The following is a 24,056-nucleotide window of genomic DNA, read 5'->3' on the forward strand; positions in this document are numbered from 1 at the left end:
GCCCTGCTGCCATCCAGAGTGCATTTATTTCAAAGAAAAAAGGCAGCAGTGGTCTCCACACTGTTACCCCCTGGAGAGGAGGAGGAGCTCCCTGGGCAGGACACTCAGCTTCCATCCTGCACCCACATTCCCCAGTCCCTCAAGCGAGACAGAAAGGAGCTCTGTGGGACAGAAATGAAGGCCCTCATGTCGGTTGACAGGTAAGAGTTAGCCTTCTTCTATCACAGCTGCTGGAACCAAACGGTCTTATCAAAAGCAGTAACGCTTCTGAAGTTAAGGTTATAAAATCAGCAAGTTTGCACTGTCGCTGTCAAACAAATTTCTCTCCTTTGGAAGTAAACTCTTTAAAAAGACTATTTTAACTATTGACGTGATTCAGTAGTAAGTATAGATATGTATGTAAATCATCTCCAAAGCTGTCCCTCCACAATTCAGCGTGGCTGAAAATAGTTGGGCACATCAATAAGAAAGGGAGAACAGAAAAATTCTGCCTGGAGGGTACAGAATAAAGAACCCGCTGAGATGTGCCCGGGCAGGTGACATCAGTGCAGCAGCAGAATTGGGGTGGCAATGTGTAGATGTTCCTGAAAATGCTGGTGGCCTAGGTGGGTCCAAAGAATTTGAAATCTTCCCTTTATCATCCAAACACAGATTGCCAATTAAAATTTTTTCCAGCAGCTCAGGATGGGAAAAAATTCAAGCTAAACATAATCCCATGCTCCACTTATATTTATACTTTCCAGATGGAGGCATCATGGAAAAGAGCTTTTACTTCCCTCAAACCCCTCATTTTAATCCTCTGCTTTCAGGTCATCTCATCGACCGACAGACCTATTTTTAGCATCTCTTATTACTCCCTTTGAATCCCTGTCTCTACTATCATCATTTCCTGGAGCAGGACAAAATTTCCTGACGCAGGAAGGGTAAACACAAATGTCCTGATACAAAAGGTGAATTATTATAAAGCGACCAGAAGATTTTAGACTTCCACAGCCTTGAAAACTGCCTTTCTGACTCATTTTGATACACACCTTCTGAGTAAGCAGATTTAGAAAGTGTGTTGCCAGGAAAGCCTCTGTAACAGAAACATAAATCAAATATAAATTAAATCCACTCTGAATGAAAACATTGTTTATTTTTATACAGTGCCACTGGATTTTTAAAACCCACCTTTTCGCATCTGGCACAGGGAACTGAAGTCCCTTCAGAGTCCATTTATGTATTTGCCATTCACCTTTCTTTTTTTCCACTTCTACTTGGCTTTCATTTATTCAATAATTCACCAATTGCCTAGCCAGGCGTGGCTCAGCAGTTGAGCGTCGACCTAGGATCCAGGCGATTGGGGTTCGATTCCTGGTCAGGGCACGTGCCCGGGTTGCGGGCTCGATCAATGACTCTCTCATCATTGATGTTTCTATCTCTCTCTCTCCCTCTCCCTGAAATCAATAAAGATATATTTTTTTAAAAAATTCACCAATATTTTTTTAATCCTTACCCGAGGATATTTTTTTATCGATTTTAGAGAGAGAGGAAGGGAGAGGGAAAAATATCGAAGTAAGTGAGAGAGAAACATTGACTGGTTGCCTGCCACACACGCCCCAACCGGGAATCAAACCTGAAACCTTTTGGTGTCCTGGATGATGCTCCAACCACCTGAGCCACCCGGCTTGGGCTCACCAGATATTTTTTGAGGCCTCCTATGTGTGCAGCACTGTACTAAGCATGGAAAACAAGTGATTACGCACAGAACATACCCTTAGGAGCAACCAGTCCGGTGGGACACACAGACTAAAAATCAAGTATTGCAATGAAGGTAATATGAGATGAAGAAGTATGCTCAGGAGACATTACTGGACAACTGAGGAGGTGGTCAGTTCAGGGGGCAGGGAGCAACGAGGGGTGCCACTGTGTGAGAGAAACCAGGGCCCAACTTCAAAAGCAAGTGAAGATTCAACAGAGTCAAGGGCCAGGAAAGACCTGCTGGGCAGAGAGAAGGGGATGGAAACAAATGATGAACTAGGAGACTAGCGATCAGTTTCTGAACTTGAATGAGGTACTACTTCATCTTTTCCTTTACTCCCTCCAAGATAGTTAGGAGGCGGCCTGATGTTTTGTTTTCTTTTTTTTTTTAAGAGGGCTGGAGACCCCCTAAGGTTCCTGAGTGGAAAGCTTATTAAACCTGTTTAACTGAGTCAATGGGAGGACACTCTCCTCACCTGGTACCCTTATGCCTCGCCTCAAACATCAGTATACTCGGAGAAATTTTAAAAGGCAAAGGGGATGCAAAACATAAAGTCCCAGGACCCAAGACTCTGTCGTGACCATATGCATAATTCTACTATTAAAATGCAAATGTTTCTATGCAGGGTCATATCTCAAAACCTGTATCAGTTAGTGGTAGGTGACCTCAACAGGGACTGGTTTCAGAATAGGATGGAAAAGAGGAACAGGTAAGAAAGAGAATGGCTTAGAGACAATAATTGTAAGATTAGTATTGCCCAGTTTGGTTTGGACCAGCCCTGGTACCCATAAAAGCTTTCCTTAACTAGCCCAGCTAATGCACCATCTAATATCACTTTTTGTGTTAGTCATTTGGGATTCATTTAATGAAGTAGATCTCCCATTATATAATACCAAACCAGTCCTTGTCCCAGAGCACCTCACAAAGAAATGCCACCAAACCTTAATAAACAAGATAAAACAATAGCAGAAACCTGAAAAGGCAATGTTATATGCTATTTAAATTATTCCAGAGCTTAGGGAAAAAAGGGGAAACATAAAAGTTTTATAAAGTAAATACAGCGTTGAAATAGAAACCTGACATAGACTACCCAAAAAGAGAAAACTTCAAACCAATTTCATGTACAAATATTAATGCCAAGATCCTAATGAAAATATCAGCAAGTAGAGTCAGCAGCCCATTAAAAGAATTCAACACGATGCAGGGGAATTTATTACAAAAATTCAAGAGGAGTCCAGTATTAGAAAATCCATTATTATATTTCATTGGTCTAAAGAGAAAAACCGCATAATCATCCCCATTGGCACAGAAAAAGCACTGGGGGGGGTCAGAAAACAACCTTGAAAATATTCGATAAAATAGGAACAGATGAGTCATCAGACTGGGTCCTTTCAAGAAAGCAGAAAGAGCATCAGGTATTTATACAGAGGGGATTTAATAGAGGGAATTGGTAAAAAAAAAAAAAGCGTTGGAGGACTAGAACAGCAAAAAAAGTGAGGTAACCTAGAGATAATGAATGCAGGAAGCAGCTACCACCTAAAGAATTGGGGGGACAAAAGGGAAGATACTAGGTTGTAGGAATGTGGGAGCTCAAAAGAGAAGCCCCTCAAAGCTGGAGCTCAGACCTGTGAGAAGGGGACAGTGCTCAGGTGCTATTAGTTCCTCAGGAGCCCAGAGGTGGGATGCGCCTCTGAATTGGGGCCCAAACCTCTTGGGGCCCTGCCTGGTTGCTGCTGGTACCTATGAGGAGGCTCTTTCTGGTATGCTAACAATAGAGCTGGAGGCTAAGGTGAAATCCCTCAATGGGGCACCTCTGACAGAACAGCAAGAGATGAGAAGTGCTTGTCCCTTCTCCCCTCTCCCATCTCCTGCCTCCCAGGTGCCCCATAGCGCCCCCCACTGACAGATCCCAACAAGCATCTGAGAAATGTAGCTGACTGACTCCCCAGCCCCAACGCCAGAAAGTGTATATATATATATATATATATATATATATATATATATATGAGCAAGGTGAAGTTGAGAGACCCAGAGTAAATAACCAGTACAGATGGATACTTGTAAAGCATAATAAAATGTATTTATCTCAACCCCAAAGCCAGCTTCTGCTTAACAGGGAAACCCTAGAGACATTTCCAGTAAAGTCAGGAATAATAAGAGTACCTACTCTTACTACTGTTATTTAATATTTTGCTGGATGTCCTAGTCCATGCAAACAGACAAGTGAAATAAATAAATTTAAAAGTTGGAAAGGAGATGGTAAGTTCGTATACCTGGAAAACCCAAGAAATTCTGTTGAAAAGTATTACAAACAGTAAAATAATCAAATTAGCACATTATAAGATTAAGATAATAAAACCAATAGTTTTCATGTACAGAAACTACAAACAGAAGATACAGTGGGGGGAAAAGACCTACTTTTAAATGCAACTGAAAAGATAAAATACTAGCAACAATTTTAGCAAGACATGTGGAAGAACTACATGAAAAAGGCTCTTCCACAAAAGAACTGAACTAACAGAAAAGCTTATCAGTTATTAGATAGGACAACTCAAACTCCTAAAGATTCAGTTCTCCTTTAACAAAATTCACATTTAACATGATCTCATTAAAATTACTAATTTTTTTCTTAGAATTAAACAACCTGATTCTAATGTTCATATGAAAGAAGAAAAAAAAAAGTAGCCAAGCAACAAGTAGCCTCAATAATTAATACAGACCATTATGGGGGCCATATGATACTATTTATCAAAACTGAAATATATATAAGCCCTGGCAGGGTAGCTCAGTCGGTTAGAGCGTTGTCCAGATGCACCAAGGCTATGGGTTCGATTCCTAGTCAGGGCACATACAAGAAGCAACCAATGAATGCATAAATAAGTGGAACCACAAATCAATGTCTCTCTCTCTCCCTCTTTCTCTCCCACCCCTCAAATAAATTTTAAAAATTAAAAAAAACAAAAACAAAGCTGAAATATATATATATCTGGGAGTTCATCCTAAAGATAACATTTGCACCATGTGAAATGACTAAGGTTTTACATTTAAGCATTGTTTATAATAATAAAAGATTAGAAAATTACCAAATGTCATTAACAGGGGGATGGTTAACTAAATTATATTCATGCATCCAATGGAATACTACGTAGTTATAAAAATAGAGCCCTCTTCAGAAAGCTCCCCAAGAAACACTAAGTGAATAAAAATGAGCTGTAAAACAGTTTATACAGTAGGATCATACAGCACTGTGAAATAAAAGAAAGAGAGAACTCTTCAAGGGTAGGGGCAGGTCTTATTCAACTTGATTTCATTCCATTTAAGCTTCTGGCCAAGAGAGCTCAATGGGCTGGGTTCAGTCTTCCCGTGAGACCCAGCCCTTTGGAACTAATGGCCCAGAGTAAGCTGCCCTCCAGGCCCTGGTGGTTCCTGGATGGGTAAGGAAAACAGGTAAGGAAAGTGGTAATGGTTTTCAGGGCCTCTGGTCTCATCTCCTAGGTCTCAGTACATAGCCCCAGTGCCTATACCATACCCGGGTTTTACAGGGCTCTGATCTTAGGGTCTACTAACATAGTTGCAACAAAGGTGTTAGCTAGATTCCAGCTGCTAAGAGGATTTAAAACAAGAGTTAATAACACTGAAGAGGAGGCAGCTTGAAGGAAAACCCAGGCATATCTCCCTTACCTTTAACAGGTGCCCCTGCCCCATAAAATGTTTTTGTGAAAGCACAAAAGAAATGACATGTGCAGAAGTCCAATGAGAGACTTAGGTTTCAGGCCCAGAAACTAAACTGTAAGATAAGAAAATCCCACATTATAGCTCCTCTTTTGTATACAATCTTCTAGAACCAGTTCCAGAATTCTATCCATGACCTTGCTTTTGCTTTTTTTTCCTACGTAATAAAACACTATAGATGGGCTTAAATTCAGGGAGCATCCATTTCAGACTAAGAATAGGCTCTTTTGCCTCACCTGATGATTTTTTTTATATCTTTATCTATAGCGCATTAGCTGTATGAGACCTAATTTCCTTACGTTCATCCATTTATATTTTAAAAGACACAAAAAAGCAATGAAATATTCAATTAATTGCACAAACGCTGCTGAATGAAGACAGCAATGTTGCTGAAACTGGTTACAGGCAGGCAGCTCTCAAAATATCCCTTTGTCATGACAGAATGACATAATCCAAAATCCTGGCATGAAAACCTTTTTAGAGATGGCATTAATATACTATATGGAAGGGAAGGTTAGATATACAGTCAGAAATCTGACCAGGCAAGCAACTCCTTATATTGTGGCATTCAGATTTCAGACACTTCCTGCAGCCTCCCTGCCAGTCTTTCACAACCTGGAATGAATTAGGTTGAAGCGATTACCCTCTAATTATACCCAGCAGCAAGCTTCAGTATGGAAACGGCATCTGATTGGGGTGGAGGGTAGAAGTTTGGGGAAGAAAGGCAAAGGGTACTGTAGAAGCTGAGGGGCACTTCGGGGTAGGGCAAGCCGGGGCAGGAGCCTGAGGAAGGTGTGCGGGGAAGCCACAGACCAGGCAGGGGAGCAGAGGGCACCTAGAGGGGCAGAAGGTGGGGAGGGGGAGAAGGCAAAGAGCAGAACCAAATCTCAGCTACTTTGTGTTTTCTCAGATACACCCTCGTGACTCCAATGATTTTACCCGCTTAATCCCATTCATACGTTCATCAAATATTTACCAAACATCAAATATTCAGCCAACAGTGAGTAAGTACGCTTTCCATGCCTGATACCACTCAAGGCTACGGAGACGAGAAAAAACGACATAGCACCTGCCTTCGGAGGACAGATGTGTAAAGCCTCGCCTCTGGTGCCCTCATCCAGGCCCAGGGGGGGAATGCTTGGGAGAAATAAGGGAGGAACGTGAGATAAAGGGAAGAGAGAGTGGTGTTTAATTGTCATTTTGAAATATGAATAGGTATGTCACACACACACACACACACACACACAGAGTAGAGGAATTCCAGCACAAAAACACAGAAGGGGACAGTGAATGTGCAGAAGCTGGGCCTTGTTGGAGTGATGTACGCAGAGACTGAGAAAAGGTGTACTAATCCTGTAGGCAATGAGAAGCTATTAAGCAAAAGGAGTGGAAGATCAGATCTGATCAGAGACCGCGAACCCTGCCAGCGGAATCATAAAGGTGAACTGGAAGCCAGAGCCAGGAGGCCGGGACACAGGCTAGCGTAAGAGCCAGTTCCTACATGGCCTCTGGCTTATGAGCTTTACATTTGTAACTATTACACGTTATTTCATTAGATGCTACTCATCTTTCCAGCTCCTTCCCCTACCATTTATCCTTCAAACAGGTACATTCTTAAGAGTGAATGGAGGCGCTAATCAGACAGGATGTTAAAATAGTGGCATAAACTCTAATTCTCCCTGGCGAAGGCGATGGCAAAATCCATCGTTGGGGTTGTTAGCATAACACCTATTTTGGTCCAAGAAAAATGGTAACTCTGGCTTTTTCATTTAGTTTTTTCGTTGCGTTTTGTTTTGAAATCACTTTTTGGCGTGCTCTGAGTTTATAAATTCTAGCATGATGGCTGTAAATGCTTCAGCTCAAGAGGAAAACAGTTTACTGATTTGTGGATCATCAGCCCACCAGTTCATTTTACTGGGGCATATACAAGATCTCAATTACTAAAATGCAAAGATCACCCATTTTGTAACTAGCCCAGACTGGCTGCCCTCCCTCTGCAACTGAGGATGCCTCCAGGCTGGCCCTTCCCACTCTCAGTTAACATATACTCAGAAAACAAATTAATTTTAGTATTAATCTTAAAAAACGTAACTAAAAAGCTCTATTTTCTTTTAAAAAATGTTATATTCCAAAGGCACATATTGATATCCATTAAAAGAGTGTCTTTGCAGGGAGGTAGAAGAGGGTGTAAGGGGGATAAATGGTGATAGAAGGAAACCTGACATGGGGTGGTGAACACAGTATGATATACAGATAACGTATTATAGAATTGTACACCTGAAACCTACATAATTTTATTAACCAATGTCACCCCAATAAATTGAATTAAAAAGAAAAACGTTTCCTGATTCTTTGAACAATATAGATAATTAAGTTATCAAATATATCTAAAAAAAAAATCTTTTTTAGTTTTCTGGATTATCCCCATACACTCCCCTTATCAGTTGGCAGGATCTCTCTGTTTTTCTAAGCTACACATACTACTTCAGCTTTAATTAAAAGGCCCGTTGCCATAGTTTCTCAGAGAACTGCTCAAGGCATGCTTGAGTCCATTATTTTCTTGCAGTTTCTGGAGAAATTGTCTATAGCAGTAGCCAGCCAGAATTTCCCAGTTTTACCTCCCACCCAGCACAGCATACTATTCAGACATAGAGCGAGGCATTCTAAATATTTTAAGAAAGTCTGGACAACCAGGAATGTTGTTTAAAATTGTCTTTGGTTCTTCTGTTCTGCCACATGGGTAGGTAATGTAAGCAGCAGGCTGCAGCAGACCGAGGGGCATTCAGCCCAACAAATGCACTGCACCTGTGGAAAACACCAGCCTATTTTTCCTTCTGATAATAATAAAGAAAATACACTGTATTTACATGTTATAGTAATCACATTGCTTCACATTTTCTAACAACTCAGAAATGTACATTCCCATATGCTTGAAAAAGGAACTCTCAGAAAATAGACTAAATAATGCAGATTCATTTTTTTAAGGATTTCAAAAATTAAAAAGTGGAGCTCAGAGAACCTTGTTTCTTAAAGCTAAAACTCGATTCCATCTAGTCCCTACCCTGCTTTGAAACGGCAATCACCACTATCTCTACGTCTTGAAAAGCAAGCCCAAAGGTTATTCTGAGCTTTTTCAAGGTTAAAGAATGTAAATTAACACTGATCCTTATGAACTTTAGAAAAGGCAAATGCCAGTTCAGCTTGTTGTAATTCAGCCTCACTTCCCTGCTCCCAGGGAGCTGGGAGCTTGTACTGTGCAGGAAAAAGGACCAGGGTTGAAATTTCAGCTCTGGGAGCCATGTGACCTTAGGCGAGTGATGATTAAATGAGATAGGACGTATGTAAAGATAGGAAAGCTCTCAGAAAATGGCAGCTAGTGTCATTTCTGCATAACTAGGTCATCTCCAGGACAGGATGTGGGGCAGGATGAGATCTGACAATTTTCTGAAAAGCTTAAAATTACCCTGCTTCCTTTGACTATCATTTTAAGAGCTAATATAAACTACTCTACTATACTGATTTTTCCAACGTAAGTATTACGCAAATCATCTGACTTCCTCAGTCTATCACTAAACTTCCTTTTATTCTCTCTTTTCTGCACAAGATAAAGAGATTCTTAAAAGTACTAGAGAGACAGAAGGGCCATATCTCCAACTAGAGGCTTAGGGAAATTGAAGATGCCCTGTGCATGTTAGATTATAGGTATTTGCTAATGAATAAATGCATGGCAAATGAATGAAGGTTCCATTCTATTAGAGCTATTATGCTATGTGTCCCTTTATCTTTCAATTCAATAGGCTTATGTATTTTTAAAAATGAGATTTATTATTTTCACTAATTGTCATAATGATCTATAAAAACACAGAACAGGTATTATTACTATTTCTAGTTTACCAAAAGAGAAAATAAGCCTCAGGGATATTAAGTGATTGACCCAAGGTAAGCTAAGCAACAGGGTTTGATCTCAGGTCTTTTAACATTAAATCAGGATCCTCTCCACCACACCACTTGCTTGGTCAGGATCCTGTCCACTGTACCATTTGGCTTGTCACAGGGCCTTATCACTGCAGTTTGATGAAGGAAATCTGAGAAATAGCTCCTATTCCTGAGTATGCATTTCTTCACAGTTAAAACAAAACAAATGAACTTGGAGCATATCTGCCCAAAGGGAACCTCCCATGCTGCAGGAAGAAGATCTGGGCTGGAATTTCAACTTGTAGACTGTGCATTAGGGATGACTGTGAATTACTATTTCTCCAAGTATCACAGGTAATTTATAGAACGTTATCTACATGTCACACCTGAACCGTGGTGAGAACTAATGCTCAGTCTGCCCTGCCAAAGGCATTACCCAAGACAAATTTTCACCTAGTAGAGATTTTCAGAAAAAGCTAAGAACCATATGGTGTCACTCATATGTGAGATATAAAATTAAAACTCGTGGACACAAACAGCAGTGTGGTGGTTGCCAGAGGGAAGAGGGTAATGAGGTGGGGGGTGAAGGGGGCCCATAGATGGTGACAGAAGAAGATTTGACTTTGGATGATGGGCACACAGTGCAATACACAGATCTTACATAGAAATTTACACCTGAAACCTATATGATCCTATTAACCCATGTGACCCCAATAAAATTAACTTAAAAAATGATCTCACTCCTACTTGGACAAAGATATCTCGTCATTTTACTGTGGGAGTTCTCACCTGGGATCTACCTCTGCCTTGAGAATCCACAGATGAGCATTAAGAAGGCAGGCACTTGAAAGTATATGCAAAGTATATGTCTTTGTATCTCTAATATTTCTAGAGATGCAGACCATAGCTTTCATCAGATTCTCAGAATGCCCTCCAAAGGTTAAGATCCTGCACAAGGGCTTCAGAAGAGTAGAAATTAAACCACATTATTATTGAATTTTAAAAATGTTTAACTTTCTATTTGTACTGCAAACTTCTATTATACTGCATCATTTTAAAATATATATATATATGTCTTTATTCATTTCAGAGAGAGGGAGAGAGAGATATAGAAACATCAATGATGAGAGTCATTGATCGGCTGCCTCCTACATGCCCCCTACTGGGGATCAAGCCCACAACCCAGGCATGTGTCCTGACTGGGAATCGAACCAAGATCTCCTGGATCATAGGTCAATGCTCAACCAGGCTATAATGCATCACTTTTAAAAAGCTAGACAATTTCACCCCATCTTCCCAAATATATCTGGGGTTCCTTTGGGACACCCTACAGTAGCCTTAAAACAAGAGGCACGTCGCTCACTGCAGAGTGGTAGTGGCAAAAACTTATTTATTTAACATTTGTTAATGATTCTCCAGAGTTGGTCAGCTAGTTATTTAAAACTTGTTAATAGGCTACTTCTTAATGTGAGAAATCTACCCTCTTTGTAAATAGCATCAATCATGATTAAATGTAGATTGTTTTCTGTAAAATCTGCAGGTAGTTCTGTAATCTCAATTTATTTGGTTTTCAGAAATGGAAGGGAAATCCAGAAAATCTGGAAAATATGGGACAGGAAAAAAAAGGAAACTATTTTTTCAATGAAAGTGTACTGAGGTTAGATTTCTGAAAGTTCTGTATAATAATTAAATAAATGGAATCTTCGGTATTGCATGAGTTATGAGTAGCAATACACATGTCTCCCAGCATCATATTACTTTACTAGATGGCAAAATGCTACTAGATTTTCCAAAAGGTAAATAAGTAAAGAGAGAAAAGTAATGGGCTGATGGCAGAGGGCGGGATAGACTAATCAAAATCAGATCATGGTTCTAGGCACAATAAAATAAAATGTCTCCCACTCAACACAATTACACAACTGAAGCGAATGCACTGAGCAGCCGTTTGAGGATTCTGGAAAGTAAATAGTAACAATGGACTTGAAGCTTTCAAAAGGCCAGAATTTAAACCAGTGGTGAGTTTGCCGTCTTTACCTACAGTATCCCCCGCACTGAAAACAAGGCAGTAACGCACCTGAAACCCCAAACTGGGTGGGTGCCGAGGCTCCGACAGAGAGGGCTCCAGGAGAAGCACCCTCACCTGGCTGGAGGGGTGAGAAAGGGCATGCTTAAGACTTAGAGTGCAGAAAGCCCCCTTTTTTTCCCTTCTCTGAGTCTCTTAAGCCCCAGCCTTCAAGCAGTCCCACAGGCAATGACATAAGAAGTACCAATGGAAGAGGGAACCTTCTGATCCCAAGAGAGTGGGACAAACTCCCATCACTTTATGTTCTCCCTCTTTCTTCCTACCACTTGGCCCTGAACAAAAGCGCAGTCACAGAAGTGTGCAACAGGACAGGATTACAAAAACCCCAGTTTTATAACCAGTCAAACAAAAAGGAATCTGAAAGTACTACAAACCATACAGAAATTAAAAGGAGTAAATGGGAATACTATTAGGCCAACAAATTAGAAAATTTAGATGAAATAAATTCCTAGAAAGACACAAATTACCAAACTGACTCAAGAAGAAATAGAAAATCTGAAAAGACATATAAAAAGTAAAGAGATTGAAAACTTACATTTTAAGTTGATAACTTAAAATATTCCCACAAAGAAAACACCAGCCTCAAATTATTTCACTGATGAACTCCATCAAGTATTTAACAAGAATACCAATAATTCACAAACACAGAGGATAAAGAAAAACTCGAAATGGATCACAGGCTAAATGTAAGAACCAAAACTGTAAAATTTCTAGAAAAAAAAACACACAGCAGAACATTTTTCATGACCTTTGTTGAGTCAATGAGTTTTTAGATATGACACCCAAAGAACACAATCCATAAAGAAAAATAACTGATAAATTGGACTCAATAAATATTTAAAACTTTTGCACTTAACAAGATACCATTAAGTAAATGAAAAGACAAACTACAACATAAGAAAACCTTTGTAAATCACATGTCTGTTAAAGAACTTGTATCCAGAATATATAACAAACTCTTACAACTCAATAAAAAGACACAGTGCCCAATTTAAAAAGGGCAAAGTTTTAGCCCTGGTGCGATTCTGTTCCATCCGCCTTCTCTCCCACCTAAGTGTGTGCCAACACCCCATGGAAGATTCAAAGGACATGGACATGAGCTCCCTGACACCCTAGAACTATCATTGTGGTTGTGAACTAAAGGCTGACAGAAATGATCACTTTGAGATGGGTAATGATGAAAATGAGCACCAGTCGTCTTTAAGAATGGTCTGTTTAGACTTTGCAAACACCACCACCCGGAGCCACCTGTGACCAGCCATGGCGAACCCCGTCGTGTTCTTCGACATCGCAGTCGACGGCAAGCCCTTGGGCCGCGTCTCCTTCGAGCCGTTTGCAGACAAAGTTCCAAGGACAGCAGAAAACTTTCGTGCTCTGAGCACTGGGGAGAAAAGATTTGGTTATAAAGGTTCCTGCTTTCACAGAATTATTCCAGGATTTATGTGCGAGGGTGGTGACTTCACATGCCACAATGGCACAGGCGGTAAGTCCATCTATGGGGAAAAATTTGAAGATGAGAATTTCCTCCTGAAGCATAAGGGACCTGGCATCTTGTCCATGGCAAATGCAGGACCTAACACAAACGGCTCCCAGTTTTTCATCTGCACTGCCAAGACAGACTGGTTGGATGGCTAGCATGTGGTCTTCGGCCAGGTGAAAGAAAGCATGGATATTGTGAAGACCATCGAGGTCTTGGGGTCCAAGAATGGCAAGCCCAGCAAGAAGGTCACCATTGCTGACTGCGGACAACTCTAATCAATTTGACTTGTGTTTCATCTTAACTACCAAACCATTCCTTCTGTAGCTCAGGAGAGCACCCCTTCACCCCCATCTGCTTGGAATGTTCTGTAATCTCTCCGCAGTTCATTGGGTTCCATATTTTCCTTACCCCTTCTCCAAGTCTAGCTGGATTGCAGAGTTAAGTTCATGATTATGAAATAAAAGCTAAACAATTGTCAAAAAAAAAAAAAAGAATGGTCTGTTTAGGGGCTGGTGCAAAGGGTGAATTGCATATTATTGAGCAGAGGCAATGAATTATGAAGGCAGTCCAATGACAGGAACACTGGCAACTCTGAAAATGTCTGTAAAGCAGCGGTTTCCCTGGGGGCTTTGAAATAACATATAGTCTTATGGTTGTTGTGTGGTTCAGGGACCGCACACTTTAATGGACAACATTTAGCTGGGGTGGGGGTGGGGGGGGAATGCAGAGTCAGAAGATGAAGATGAGGAGAATGTGAAAGCCCTAAGTATAGAGTGTCCCCCAAAAATGTATACACACACTTTGAATAATTATAAAGGCAGCATGTGTGCAGTTTTTTGGGACACTCTATATATCTGGAAAGTGATCTGCTCCTGGAAGTGATAGCAAGTTTCCACAGAAGAAAAGGAAAAGTTGCTGCTGCTGAAGGTGGTGATAATGAAGATGATGATTTTGATGAGGAGGAAGCTAACGAAAAAGCTCCAAGAAAGAAATCTATACGATTACTCCAGCCAAAAATGCACAAACATCAAACCAGAATGAAAAAGACTTAAAACCATTCGCACCAAGATCAAAAGGTCAAAAATCTTTCAACAACAGAAAAATAATCCTAAAACACAGAAAGAACCTAGTTCTGTAGATGACATTAAAGCAAAAATGCAAACAAGTATACGAAAAGGTGGTTATTATCCCAAAGTAGAAGCTGAAGTCATCAATCATGAGAACTGCTCCAGATAACTGACCCAGAGGCTATTCAAGATCTCTGGCAGTGAAGGACGTCTCTTGAAAAAAACAATTTGAACTGTTAATATTTTCCACCTTATTTCATTTCTGTAACAGTTGATATCTGGCTGTCCTTTTTATAATGCAGAGTGAGAACTTGTCCTATTGTGTCTGTTAAATGTTGTCTAGGTTCCATTGCTGTTGTTCCAAAATGCCTGTATAGCTTTTAAAGCTGGAACTCCACCCTTGGTTGATACGTATGGAATGCTGTGATAGGACATACACTGTAGTAGTAATGGTGGTCAGACAAATGGAACTGGTCTGGAGACAAAAATGTATATATGGAATAAGCTCAGTATTTTAATAAAGTAAAAAATTAAATTAAAATTTAAATGGGCAAATATTGGGATATTTCACCAAAGATCTATGAATTGCTAATTAGCACATAAAAACCTGCTCAAAATCATTATTCATTAAGGAAAGGCAAATTAAAACTAGAGATTCCATTTCAGACCCACTAGAATTGCTATAATCAAAGAGACAGACAATAACAAGCTTTACCAAAGGTGTGGAGAAATTAGAACTCTCACGCATTGCTGGTGAGAATGTTAAATGGTACAGTCACTTTGGGAAACAGTTTGACAATTTCTTTAAAAATTAAACAAACTTACAATATAAGCTATCAATTCTATTCTGGGTATCTGGCCAAGATAAATGAAAATATACCTCCACACAAAAATTTGAAACAAATATTCATTGGAGCATTATTTTTAATAGCTAAAAATTGGTGGTGGGGAATCCAATGTCCATCAACTGGCGAATGGATAAACAAAATGTGGTATACTTATAGAATGGAATACTATTCAGCAATAAAAATGAACAAACTACTGACACATGCTACAATATGATACATATTACAACATGGATGAACCTAAAAATTATTAACCTACATGAAAGAAGCCAGATGCAAAGGGCTACATATTACATGATTCCACTTATTGCAATGTCCAGAAAGGGCAACTCTACAGACACTGAAAGCACATTAGTGGTTTTGTGGGGCAGAAAAATCTTAAAGTGAGTGCTTTGGGGATAGCAGACTAGAGGTAAATCTAAAAATTATCTATGATACGTTGCAAAAGTGCCCACAGTGCTATGCAACTTCTCCCATCAGGATTTTTATTTTCTCCATTCTCTGAGACTTGCTTAGTTCAAAACAGTGTGTGAGCAGAGCTACTGTAAGAGTTCAGAACCCAGACCTCAAGAAGCCTTGTGCACTTCCACTCTTGCTGCTTTTGGAACCGGATTCTAACAACATGTGAACCAACCTGGGTTGGCTTGCTGGAAGAAGACAGGCCAAGGAGAGGAAAACAGAGTCAGCCAGAAGCTGACCAGAGACACATGAGGGAGTTCCAGCTGTGAGGGGCCAAGCCTGACTCAGCCCAGAACAACTGCCCATCTGGGCATAGCCCAAACTGCCAATCCCCAGAATTGGGGATTTAAGGATAAGTCTCCTAGGCACAAGAATAGAAATGCAGTCGACGAGTTGGACTCAGGTCTGGGAACTGTCAAAGTCACTGTGGCAGAGGAACTAACTGCATGAGCACAGTGAGAATAACAGTGAAAGCTTCTCTATACAGTTGATTAAGGGTCTATACTAAGCAGAAAGGCAAGTGAAGTTAAGTCAGAAAGTGCAGACAGGCTCAAACCCAAGATTTAGGACCTGAGGTCCTGAGGCTGTAAGGAAGAACTCACTAAGAACTCATAAGGAGGTGCAGACAGGCAGGTGTGTGATCAAAGAGAGCTATTTTAGAATTCAAGACTTGGGAGTTAGAGCAATTCTAAGACATATGCATGGGTTGGAAGGATGAGTGGATGGATAACTAGAGAATTATAGATAGTATTTGTCCATTTCATGTAACTTGCCAAATTTTTGACATAAAGTTGCACAGAATATTCTCTAATCCTTTTACTGTCTGTGGGTTCTATAATTATAACCTCTTCCATGTGTCATACCAGTGATTTGTGTGGGGTTTTTTTTTCTTGATCAGTCTAGCATAATGTTTATAAACTTTGTTGATCTTTTCAAAGAATCAACTTTGGCTCAGTTAATTTTTTCTATTGTATGTTTTCTTCTCTATTTCATCAATGTCTGCTTTTATCTTTATTCTTTCCTTCCATCTACTTTGTGTTTCCTTTGCCTTCTGTGGTTTCTTTTTGATGCATGAATTATTTAGAAGCATGTTATTTAATTTCCAAATGTTTGAGATTTTCCTAGAGATATTATTGTTATTGATTCCTAATTTGTATCATAATTAAGAATATACTGTATGATTTCAATTCCCTTAAATTTAAGTTTATTGTGACTTGTTTTATGACCCAGAATATATTCTGTCTTTGTAAATGCATCATGTAAGTAAAATGTTCTATTAATATCAGTTAGGTCAGGACAGTTGAGGGTCATTAAGATCACCTATATTTTCACTAATTTTCTGTGCAGATGTTCTATCAATCTCTGAGAGAATGTTAAAATCATCAACTATAATTACAGAATTGTCTATTTCTCCTTTTAATTTTGACAATGTTTAAATTTTGCATTTTGAGGCTCTGTTATTTGGTGCATACACATTTACGGTTATGTCTTCCTGAACAATTCGCCCTTTTAGCATAGTGGAAATCCCTGTTTATCTCTGTTAATACTATTTACCTTGTTATCTATTTTATCTGATTTGAACAGAGCCATGCCAATCTTCTCATGCTTATTCTTTGCATCATTGATGTTTTTCCATCCATTCACTTTCAATCTAACTGCATCTTCAAGTGCATCTTTTATAAATAGTATATAGTCAGAGGGATCTTGCTATTTATTCATTCTGATCATCTCTGTCTCTTAATTGGAGTGTTCAGTCTATTAATATTTAATGTAGCATGAATATAAATAAAAAATAAAAGTGGAATTTAAGAGGATGATGCTTTCAATGGGCCGATAATCTATGTATGTTTTATGCAGCACTAATATTCTGCAGCATGTGTAGTCTATATAGTTAGTAGTTGCTCAATAAAATCTATTTTTAAAAAATCAGTCAATAACCAACCAAATCTCCATGTAAAATTCCTGACTGCTAAATAAAAGAATTTTACCCACAGTATAATAGTTCTGTCTAATAATATGTAAAATTCCTGGAATATAGTATGTCTACACACAAGCCTTAGTTTAAAAGACTTTAACATTTAAGACTTTGAAGATATGTTGTAATAGCAATACAATATTATTAACTACAAGAAACTGATTGGGCATGAGCAAGGTGACATGCATATTGAGGCTAAAATCATAGTCTTTAAACAGCAATTACAGAGCTACATTCACTTGTCTCTCCTCACCACAGAATCTTGGAGTTGCCTGATGTTACTTTCAAGTACACTACAGTCTTATTTCACATTAGAGAATAATTTTACAAAGAAAAACCTTTACGAACACCAAACAGAAACTGAAATTAAACTGCTTTTTCTGATTTTGTATCAATTATTTAAAATACACTGATATGTTATAGATATGATGTTGTTTCTAATGCCTTCTTCTAGCTTTTCACATTTACTCAAAAATTTTCACCAAAGAATAACCTTAATCTCTACTAATTCAGGCTTGTTGGGATGAGCAACCTGGGCTCCGGACTTCCATAATGAGAAGAAACGTTTTAGGTAAAGGCTTGCTCAGCTTAGCTCAGCCAAATGACGGAGACTTACAACGGGCTGAGAAAGACAATATTTGTTGCCTTTTTTTTTTCTGGATGCCATTTTGATGGTGTAATTGTTACAAAGCAAATACATATATAGAGTAATTATTGATATGATTGGATTTAGGTCTACCATCTTATTTTCAGTCCATCCCTCTGTTTTTTGTTCCCTTGTTCTTCCTTCTTTCTTTTTTTGCTTTTTAAAAAAAATATGCCATTATTGGTTTCAGAGAGAGGAAAGGAGAGGGAGAGAGAGATAGAAACATCAATGATGAGAGAGTCATTGATCGGCTGCCTCCTGCACACCCCCGACTGGGGATCAAGCCCGCAACCCCGGCATGTGCCCTGACCAGGAATTGAACCCCGATCTCCTGGATCCTAGGTCTATGCTCAACCGCTGAGCCACGCCGGCAGGACTCCTTCCTTCTTTAGATCATTTCGATATTTCTTAGAATTAAACTTGGATTTATCTATTATACTTTTTTTTTTTTTTGGTTGCTCTTGGAATGAAAATATGCATCTTATGCCCAGCCAGGCATGGCTCAGCGGTTGAGCGTCGACCTAGGATCCAGGCGATCGGGGTTCGATTCCCGGTCAGGGCACATGCCCGGGTTGCGGGCTCGATCAATGACTCTCTGATCATTGATGTTTCTATCTCTCTCTCTCCCCCTCCTTTCCTCTCTCTGAAGTCAATAAAGATATGTTTAAAAATATATATATATGCATCTTTAACCTTTTATTGTACTTAGAATTAATACACCACTTCATATAAAATGTAGAAACCTTGCAAGCATATAGGGAGTTCATTTATCCCCCTGTATTTCTTGACAGTATAGTTGTCAAATATATATATTTATATTATATGTATATAGATTATATTCTATAATGTATTATAGAATATGTATATCATAAACCCCATAAGATAATGTTATAATTTGTGCTTTAAAAATTGTATGTATTTTTTAAATTAAGAGGAATAAAATAGTATTTTCTATTTGCCTTGATAGTTGGTATTTCTGATGGTCTCTATTCAAATTCACCACCGCATTTCTCAAAACTAGTTGAACAAAGATGACCAAAGCACACCATTTGACCCTCACCAGCCATGAATGCATAAATTACACATTAAAATTGCCCCTGACCTTTTTTCTTAAGATCATGACAACTCAAACAATACCGCTTGATACCAATGTGATTGTAAATAAAACATAAATTCAAGCATTGGAATTGGGTGACAATACTGGTGATAAGGTAAGTTGGTTACAAGATAATTCAGAATATATTTACATTAACTTTTTCAGATTACAAACTAAAATGAAAACACTAAATATTAAAACTTTTGTTCGAAACTCTCACATCAAAGTATGAAGACCTCTTCAACAATGAATAAAAAATATCAGGGAATATTTTCAACTCATTTTTAAAAGTGCCTGAATCTGTGCATTTTCTAAGTAACCACAGGATGTTAACTACTGTATGTCTGAAGTAAAAAATGAAAAGCATCTGTCTCTTTCCCTTTAAGTAAAAGAGGGATACAGGAATATTTAGAAAGTTACAGAATCCATGAGAATTGAGAATTAAGCTAACTTGTAGAAAATGTCAAATATTCATTCATTCAGGGAACATTTACTAAGCTTCACTCTGTGCCAGTTTTTAAACTAGAGATTCACACTACCTTCCAGATACAATCTTGTAGGAAAGACAAACAAGAACTTCAATTATGATTATGAGGAGCGAGCTCAGAAAGTTTCCTGGAGGAGATGACCTATGAACCGGGTTTTAAAGGAAGAGCCGGAGTTAGTCTTCTGTGCCCAGGTATTTTGTTGTTGTTGTTAGGGGTGAGTGGGCAAAGAGAGGAAAGGAAGAGAAAGAGAGGCTTTCTCTGTTGGAAATGCAATGGACAAAAACAATAATCCTAAAAGGTCATGGTCCGTTTGGAGAATTACAAGTGTGGACAAATGGTTAGGCCAGAACTATCACAAGGACATCAATACAGGGATCCCTCTGATGTTACATTAAGAAGGTTGTCCTTCATTACCTTGAAGGAAGTGGGAAACCACTGAGGGACTTTAAGTAGGAGAGGAAAATCGTTTAACCAACCCTTTCTTTCTTGCCTACCTCCACTGCAGGCGCTTGGAAAAAATAAAAGCTTGTGTCCCAAGCTTCACTCAGTGTGAGAGATGGCCTTGTGACACAGTTCTGACCTGTCAAGTGTAAGAAGAAATCTAACTGGAAAGGCTTCTAGCAAAGATTTTGATTTTCTGATGAGTAGCCTTCCTTGGCTGGCTCTGCTCCTTCCCCTCCCTCCCTTCTTGAATTTGGGCATGATGTCTGGAGCTGTGCCAGCCATTCTGCAACCATGAGGGAAATGCCAGCATTACCCCAAATACACTAGCAATGACACAGTAGAGTGGCTCAAGCAAAGCCAGCAGCATCTCTAGACCTCTTGCTATAAGAGACTATAGATCCCTGTTTATTAGTAAGCAATTTCATGTTGAGATGACTTGAATCTGAATGTCTCCATAAGTGATAAAAATTTTAATTAATTTATATTTTAGAATAATCCTTATAAAATTAGTGTGTATAGATTGGAGATGGGGAAGCAAGGAGATCTGTCTGGAGTTTTATTTTAGGGCCTGAGCCAAGATAGCCGCAATAGGCATAGTAAGGAAGGCAGACCCCAGAAATATTTTAAAGAGAAGACAGGGCAAGATAGATAAGAAACTTGTCTGTCACATCTTTCAGATTCTTCATTTGAGCAATTGTAGGGGGTAGAGGGAGTACTATCATTCTCCAAACCAGGGGTAGGTATGCTGAGGGACTGATGAGTTCAGCATTCAGTCTGAGGTACCCATGATACATCATGTGAATATGAGGAGAAAGCAATTGACTCTCTGTATCTGAAGGTCAAGATGAAGTTGAATTTGGGATATGGATTTCAGAGTAACCACTATATAGTAAGTATGATGCACAAGTAAAGTTTGAACAGTGTGAGCTAAAATGAAACCCAACAAATCTATTAAGACAAAAAGTAGATTAGTGGTTGCCTAGGGTTGTGGGTTGAAGGGGAAGGTAAGCGGGGAGTGACTGATAAGAGTGCGGAGTTTCTTTTGGAGGGTAATGAAATGTTCTAACATTAAATTGTGTGATGGTGGCACAACCTTGTGAATATACTAAAAACCAGTGAATATAGTTTAAAAGGGTGAACTGCATAGTATGTGAATTATATCTCAATAAAGCCGTTTTAAACAATTAGGCCTAAAGCAGTACCTTGGGAATATCTACATCTAAGTAGGAAGAAGACCCCGTATGGGAACAGAGGGAGCAATGGCCAGAAAAGGGGGATGGGGTGGGTAATAAAGAAAGTATTGTCCAAAAACCTGGGAGAAAGTTTCAAGGAGCAATCAGCGGCCACCAGTGTCAAATATAAGATAGGCCAATTGTGATAAAGACGAAAATATTTGATTTAGCAGTTTAGAAATCACTGAGTAGCTAAGTGACTTTAAGTAGTAGCTGCAGAAGTCAGATTATACTAAGTTGAGGAATGAATGAGAGGTGAGAAATAGGAAATGACAAATAAAGAGCCTTTTTCAGGAAATTTCTCTTAAGTGTAATAAACTTCTGCCAAGAGAAGAGCTGGTGGTATAGAGAGGTTTTGTATTCTTGTTTTCAAAAGGAAGCATGTATGATGTTTATATATAAGGGAAAGGAGCCCACAGAGAGGTGCGATAGAAGATAAGAGGGGAGAACTAATGGAACAGCACCTCCCAGAAGACAAGAAAAGGAATGTACAACATAAGCATAAAATATTAGCATGAAGAACAGGTGAATTTTTCATTGGTCTGGGAGGGAAGTTTAAGATGCCACTTAGTTTTTAAGGGCAAGAAGTTTAAGGTGCTATTAATGGATGGCACTGATGTTCTCTGTGAGTTAAGAAACAAAGATCACTGGCTGAGGGTGAGGAAGTAGGCTTGAGAATGTGAGGAGGGTGTGAACTTCTAGAATAATTATTGTGGAACAGGAATTTTCAGGGAAGGAGTTTAAATATAGACACACACATCTCAAATACTTTATAAAAATGTAATGTATTTCATAGCTGATAAAAATGGCCTTGTACATAATGATTTACCTGCAAATTTATTATACTTTGCGTGAGGATTTATAATGAGCACTGAACACATGAGCAGGTTGTCACAAATCCCTGAACATATGGTGTCTGCAGTCAAAATATAACCCAGTGATGCTTGTGCACTGGACCTGAAAAACATGGTACCCTGCAAAAGTGCAGCCTCAGGGTGACCAGAAGGCCCACAGTGAGCCATTTTCCCAGGCCCTCTACAGCAGAGGCTGTGACTCTTCATTTTCCTTCAGAGTGAAAAAAAGAGTGATCAGGCTGTCTTGCTATAGTGCTGGAAAAGAAATAAAAAGGCAATTTTTGCTTCTCTTAAAAGGGCTCATATGGTGACAGAAGATGATTTGACTTTGGATGGTGGGCACACAGTGCAATATACAGATCTCGTAACACAGAAATCTACGCCTGAAACCTATATGATCCTATTAACCGTTGTCACCCCAATACATTTAATTTAAAAAAGGAAAAAAAGAGAGGGCTCATAGCAGATATCCTCCTAAGGTGTTCAAATAAAATAATGTTAGGTCAAAGACTTTTGTCAGCTGTCTAGTAGTATACAAAAATTATTTTCATTGTAGTTGGAAGCTATTTATATTTCCAGCTCTATATTCCTTTATGCAATATCAAGAACCCTTCATTCTAATCATAATGGTGTATTCTGAGCTCTGAAAACAGGCGTGCCTTCCTAAATCTTTGCCCATTTCCATGCCATTCTGCTGGGCTGGGGTATTGCTCTCATTCTCTCTGTCTAGCTAAGTATTACCCAACCCCATGCTTTAACATAAACATCACCTCCTCTTGGAAGCCTTCTCTGATCACCTCGGCTAGAAGCAATCTTTTCATCAGAACTATTTCAACCATTCTTATTCTATATACAACTTGTTACTTTGTCCTTAGGCTAATTATATTTTTATCTTTGCCTGCCTTAAGCTCCCAGAAGGCAGGAGTCATGGTTTACATAACGCCTTTTTAGCATGAATCTTCGCACATAGCAGAAACATGGCCTGTTACTTCTGAAGGGTGCTTTGGAGACCATCTTCATGTTACCAGCAAGAGAATCAAATATAAGTCTTGGAGGCACTAAGAGATTTGGCCAAGATCACACAGTTAGTTAATAACAGAACTGGAACCCCAGATCATGATTTTTGAAGTCTATTCCAGTATTCCTTTCATTAAGCCAACACTTGTCATTGTTAGCCTGGCTATATTTTGTAATCCAAATCTCAAAGAGTCATTGTTGAACCTTAAGGTTAGACAAAGGGTCAAACTTCTCTGGAAAATCTTTTGTTTCAGCTTTCATCCAGCTCTCACATAATTAGTTTGGATGCATGAAAATAAAAGCGGGGTTTTTTCCCTTCCTTCTTATTTTTATTCCTTTCAGCATTCTTTTTTGTCACCATGTAGCTAAAGGGTAAATTATATGGTAGTGGTGACTTTCGTGTAATAAACCTCAGCAAATAGGGTGAATTTTGTGCAAATGTATTGGGTGTACTTGTACACCTTGGGCTCTGATGCCCTCATCACATTTGTGACTCATAGTTGGAAAGAGCACAACAGTTCAGTTACTGTAACAGAAGAAACCAGCAACTATAAAATTTCAGCACTGACATTGGGAGTGACCTAGAACTAGTCATCAAGGGCAGGGTCTATACCTCAGATCCTTTGTTAGCCTTGTATCTAACATTAAACCTCATACATAATTTTTTAAAGTGTTTATTTTGAAAATAACTGGGCGAAGCTAAATGAATGCTGCATGTGTGGGGCTCAAATTGCGACTGATTTAATCGGTACAAATTAACTTAGACCTGATATTTAACTCAAGGAAAAGAATTTATAATCTAATTGTAAAAGACAATTGAATAATAAACTATCATTTTTTTCCTAATCTATTAAATTGGGTAATTCCTAATGAAAGATGCAAGCTTAACGAGAAGCTGTGAAACATAGTTATTTTACTGACCACTCTTCCACGGTGTGGTTCAGGGACGCTCTGGGAATATAATGAGGCCAAGAGAGTTCGT

General features: G+C 39.0%; 1 protein-coding gene and 1 pseudogene across 6 annotated transcripts in view; one reads left to right on the forward strand and one right to left on the reverse strand.

The window, feature by feature from the left end:
- Positions 1 to 24,056, reverse strand: part of DST (dystonin) — a gene marked incomplete at its 5' end in the record, with an annotated part of 396,243 nt that overhangs the window by 366,366 nt on the left and 5,821 nt on the right. The window lies entirely within an intron of this gene.
- On the forward strand, positions 12,712 to 13,425 carry LOC308558464 (peptidyl-prolyl cis-trans isomerase A pseudogene; annotated as a pseudogene). The gene has a single exon. The product of its transcript is annotated as a peptidyl-prolyl cis-trans isomerase A pseudogene (transcript).

The sequence above is a fragment of the Miniopterus schreibersii genome, assembly GCF_964146895.1.
Source record: "Miniopterus schreibersii genome assembly, chromosome: 6".
Classification (NCBI taxonomy): domain Eukaryota; kingdom Metazoa; phylum Chordata; class Mammalia; order Chiroptera; family Miniopteridae; genus Miniopterus; species Miniopterus schreibersii.